The sequence below is a fragment of the Penaeus monodon genome, chromosome 8, assembly GCF_015228065.2.
Source record: "Penaeus monodon isolate SGIC_2016 chromosome 8, NSTDA_Pmon_1, whole genome shotgun sequence".
NCBI lineage: Eukaryota > Metazoa > Arthropoda > Malacostraca > Decapoda > Penaeidae > Penaeus > Penaeus monodon.
The window spans coordinates 29,670,653-29,677,138 of NC_051393.1; the positions used below are offsets into that span (position 1 = coordinate 29,670,653).

The 6,486-nt window shown below is 25.3% G+C and overlaps 1 non-coding gene across 1 annotated transcript; it reads right to left on the bottom strand.

The window, feature by feature from the left end:
* Positions 1-5,981: 5,981 nt before the first annotated feature.
* Trnaw-cca lies at positions 5,982-6,053 on the bottom strand. Its single transcript has one exon. It is a non-coding gene; the product is annotated as a tRNA-Trp (tRNA).
* Positions 6,054-6,486: the final 433 nt, after the last annotated feature.

The following is a 6,486-nucleotide window of genomic DNA, read 5'->3' on the forward strand; positions in this document are numbered from 1 at the left end:
ATATATATATATGTAAATATATATATTATATATATAATATACTTTAATTAAACACACACACCACACACACACACACACACACCACAAACACACACACACACCACCAAAATTTATAATATAATATAAAATATTATATATATAATTAAGGTATAATTGAAAATTTATAAATATATATATTATAATAAAATATATATATAAAATATATAATTTCATATATATCATATATTGTTTGTATATATATATATAATTATAATTAGTATATATATTATTTTATTTATATATATATAATAAAATAATATTGTGTGTGGGTGTGTGTTGTGTGTGTGTGCGTGTGTTGTTTGGTGTGGTGTGTGTGTGTGTGTGTGTGTTTGCACATATAATATCAAATAAAACATCATATACAAAAATGTATACATACAACAATTTTTTTCATATTTTCCCATACAACATATGTAATGATTAAAATTTTTCCCAAAAGACATACATCATACGAACACATATACATATACAATTATATATATTATATATTAATATTTTATATATATATTCATAAATATATAACATATATATATAATTATATATATATGTATATATTATTTAATATTATTATAATATATATATATATAAAAATATTAAATATTTATTATATTATATATTATAAAATTTTTAATATATATTATTATATATAGTATATAAAATGTGTAATGTTAATATATATACAAAGCATAGAAAATGTGTGTTTATATCTATATCTATCTATCTACTATCTATATATAAAATTATATATATATTTTAAAATTATATATATATATATAGTATGTATATAATTTAAAATTATTTTATATATATATATAAAATTATAATATATTGTGGGTGTGTATGTGTGTGTGTATGTTGTATGTGTTTAGTTAGGGTATATATATATATTTATATATTAATTATATATATATATATTATTATATATACCAGAGTATGTGTGTGTGTGTGTTATATATATATATTAGTGTTGTTATGTATGTGTGTGTGGGTGTGTGTGTGTGTAAATATTATATTATATAATATTATTATTATATATTTATATATAGTTCCTGTGTGTGTGTGTGGTGTTTGGTGTGTGTGTGTGTGTGGTGTGTGTGTAAAATATATATATATTTTAATATATATATAATATATATTTTATATATATATATTTTATAATATACTGTGGTGGGTGTCTCCTCCCCTCTCTCTTTTTCTCCTCTCTCTAAATATATATATAATATAATATATTAATTGTATATATATTAATATATATATAATATAATATATACATACACACACACACACACAAAACACCCCAACACACCCAACCCCACACACACACACACACACACACACACAAATTAATAAATAATTTTATATATTATAATATAATATTATATAAAATGTTTTAAGGGGATTATATACATAATATATTATATATATATATATACATTAATACATAATTTGTATGTTTATAATATATTTTAATATATATATATATTATGTAAAATAATATACATATATTATATATGGTGTGTGTGTGTGTGGTGTGTGTGTGTGTGTGTGGGGGTGTGTGGGGTATTTTTTGGGGTTGTGTGTGTGTGTGTGTGTGTGTGTGTGTGTGTGTGCACATTATATATACTATATCTACATATACATAAATGTTACTCATAAATTTTATATCATATTTCCCAAAACACATTGATATAAAATTTATAATATATACATATAGACATACTCCTAGTACCAATAACAATACTATATATATAAAATATATTATTAATAATATATTATATATACATTATAATATATATACATTAATATATATATAATATATATATATATATATTTTATATAATAATATTTTATATTTTAATATTTTATATTTATATATATAATGTTATAGTGTTTATGTTTTTGTATGATTAATTATATATATATATATTATATTATTATATATAACTAATATAATATATATGAAAAATTTATAAAATTTTTAATATTTTTTTTATTATTTATTAATGTTTAAAAGTGTATTGTATATAATATATATCAAATGCATAGTATGTGTGTATTATATTTATCTTCTATCTATCTTATATAAAATATATATATTTATATAATATTATATATTATTATATATATATTGTATGTATGTATATATATATTATTATATATATTATATATATAAAATTATTTTAAAATTTGTGTTGTATGTGTGGGTGTATGTTTTAGGGTATTATGTATTGTAATTATATTATATATATATATTATATAAATATATATATACACACATATGTGTGTGTGTTGTGTTATAATATAAAAATTTATGTGTATATGTATGTGTGTGTGTGGGCGTGTGTGTGTGTGTGTTACATATATATATATATATTTATAATAATATAATTTATATATATATTATATATGTGTGTGTTTGTGTGTTGTGGGGGTGTGTGTGTGTTGTGTGTGGTGTGTGGCTAATACTACTTTTAAAAAAAATATATATATATAATATTTTATATATATATATATTAATATATAATTTTAATATACATACACACAAAGCATATAATTTGATAATATGTATGTATATTATATATATTTATATATAAAATATTTTAAATATATATATATATATATAATATATATATTTTAAAATACACAAATATAATTTATTATATATACTTATATATATATTATATATAATATATATTTTTATATGTATAATATATATATTTATATATATAAAATATTATATTAATATATTATATGGTGTGTTTTGGGGTGGTGTGTATGTGGGTGTTTTGTGTGGTGTGGGTTTTGTGTGTTGTTGTGTGTGTGTGGGATTATGAATATATATTGGTGTGTTGGTGTGTTGTGTGTGTGTGTGTGTGGTGTGTGATGTGTGTGTGGTGTGTGTGGAACACCACCACACACACACAACACACACCACACACACACACCACACCCACCCCAAAACACATAAAATTATATATATATATATATATATAATTTTAATATATAATTTTAAATATACATATATAGATAATATACTACATGCATGCATACAAATCATACTTATATACATATATAAAAACCATACACTATGTTTGCAATATTACATATATACATTGACATACTAATCCAAAATATACATATAATATATATTTTTTTTTTTCAACAGCCATCATTCCATGAGGACATAGGTCTCTCTAAATTTCACTACTGAGAGGTTATATGGCAGTGCCACCCTTGCCTGACTGGATGCCCTTCCTAATCAACTGCGGTTTGTGCCACGGCGGTGACGTCCCTTAAGGTGTGGTTACACTGGCCATCGATTCATGAAATCTAATCATTTTGAGTGGGATTTGCCCACCGATTGGGTTTCATTCCACTTTTTTTTTGCCTACCGTCGAAGCGATGGGAAACCCCGTCGACCATCGATTTTCCAGTGGAAAGTCATACTCGTTAAGAGTCTATATAACATGGCATTAGTCAAATTTATTTTTTAGCTTTAAAATTTAATATAATTAAAAAAGTAAAAATTTTTTATTTAATTTAAGTTTCATATATTATTATTTAATTATTATTTTAAAAAAAAAGAAAAACAATGAATATATCTTGAAATCCTCTTTTGAGGCAACATAAAAAAGCGCGTATTTTCGAAGAGGAAAAGTCCTTCGTCTTTTTTTTTTTTTGTAAAAAATGTAAATTGGGAAAAACTTTACCTCTTTTTTAGAGAAAAGACGCAAGAAAATTTTTGGAATATAAAACCCTTTTACCACAAGAGGGATGCGGACACGATTTTTTTTAAGCTGCGATCCTGGACGAGCTGGTGGTTTCTTTTCTAGTGTCCCAAAAAAAGGAGGGCGGGTGGTTCCAAAATCACTGAAATGTTGGATTCCAACGAAATATTTTGGTCTCTAACCGTACCTTTACGACAAAAACTTTTTGACTTCTCATGCGATAGTCGTTTTTAGGAGTGCAATCGAGGTGAAGTTCCTTGCCCAAGGGAACCGCGCCGGGCCGGTGACTCAAACCCTCAAACTCAGATTGCCGTGTAACAGTCTTGAGTCGATTTTTCTAACCATCGGCCCCCGCGGCCTCATATATAATTATTTTAATATATATATATATATATTATATATATATATATATAATTTTATTTATATTAAAATATTATAATATTTTAATATAATATATAATTATTTATTTTATATATAATGAATATATATATTAATATATATTATATATATATTATATTATTATATTATATATGTGTGTGGTGTGTGTGTGTGTGTGGGTGTGTGTGTGGGGTTTTTGGGTGTGTGTATATTTATTATATATTATATATATATATATATATATATATTATATCGAGTAGTGTGGTGTGTGGTGTGGTGGTATGTATATGTGTTATGTATGTGGGTGTGGTGTGTGGGTATACATTATATTATATATATATAATTATTTAATTTTATAATATTATATTTATATTTATTTATATATTATATATATATAAAATATATTATTATATATATTGGTGTTGTGTTGGTGTGTGTGTGTGTGTGTGTGTGGTTGTGTGGGGTTTATTAATACATAGAATGTTGTGGTATTATTATATATATATATATATATATTATATAATATATATATATATTTGTGGTGGTGGTGTGCGTGTGTGGTGGTGTGTGTTTGTGTGTGTTGTGTGTGTGTTTTTTGGGTTATTATAATTAATTATATATTATATATTATAATATATATATATATACGAGTATGGTGGTGGTGTGTGTGTGTGTGTATGTATATGTGTTATGTATGTGTGTGTGTATGTGGTGTGTTTAAATTATATATATTAATTAATATATTATATATAATTATAATATTATTAATTATTTATATATAATATATAATATATATTATGTGTGTTGTGTGGGGGTGTTGTGTGGTGTGTGTGTGTGTGTGTGGTGGGGGGTGTGTTTGTGTGTGTGGGTTGTGTGTATGTAATGTATATATATATTATAATTTTATATATAAAAAAAAATATAATATATATATATTTTATATATGTTTTAATATATAATATATATCTGTGTGGTGTTGTGTGTGAGTGGTGTGGTGTGTTGGTGTGTGTGTGTGTGTGTGTGTGTGTGTGGTGTGTGTGTTGTGTGGTGTGTGTTGCGTGCGTGTTTTGGTGGTAGATAGACTTACTACATACTTTACAACATACATACATACAACATACACACACATACATACATGCATGCTACATAATACACACAACACATAACATTCATATATACTAATATATATTATATTAATTATATATTTAATATTATATATGTGTGGTTGTGGTGTGTGAGTTTTGGGGTGTGTGTGTGTGTGTGTGTGTGTGTGTGTGTTTTTTTGGGTGTGGAGTATATGCACAAAACACCACACCACCCCAACACCCCCACACAAACACCCACCAACCACACACAATATATATATTATATAATTATATATATATATATATATAAAATATATATATATATAAAGTATAAAAGTGTGTGTGTGTGTGTGTGTGGTGTGGGCGGGCGCGCGCGTGTGTGTGTGTGTGTGTGGGGTGTGTGTGGTGGGTGTGTGTGTGTGGTGTGTGTGTGTGTGTGTGTTTTAATATTATATAATATATAATATAAATATATATATATATAAATAACGCACACATCCACACATATATCACACACGCACACATATATAAATTTTTATATATATAATATATATATATAATATATATAGATAGATGATGATAGATAATAATATTTAGATATATATAACTATAGTTGATGTGCATCAAGATAGATGGGTAAATAGATAAATAAATAGATTGATAGAGCGATGCACAATATTAATTTTCATAAGAACATACACTCGCATAGGTGTTTGTATTTTTTCTCCGTTTGTCGAAAATCCAATGTATTTGACCCCGGAGTGACTCGAACACCCAGCCTTCTGATCTGGAGTCAGACGCGCTACCATTGCGCCACGAGGCCCTTGCGTTGATTTGTCATGTGCGGTTCAATACATGTCAGCTTTGTGCCTGTGAGTGTCCAGTGTTAGTTGCTGGGTTTTTATATCTTTATATCTTTGATATATATTTTTTGGATTCAGTTATGTCCTCTCCCTCCTCTTCATTTCCATAAAACGCTCGGCTTGGGAAAATATTCTTTTATCGTAGCTTCTGTCACCAACATAGCAGTCGCAGTTTATATTATGGTTAACACACAAGCAATCAATAAATATGAATTCATTTGTGTGACTTCATTCTCATTTCTTTCTTTCGCTATACCGATGTCTATCAGAATATTTCTTTTATTTTTTTCCTATTCTTCCCCCTTTTTTTTAAATTTTAAAAAGGGTGAGCCCTTTAAATTAGTCCCCTTTTAACATTAGATACTGTGGCGAACGTATATAAAAGTAATATCA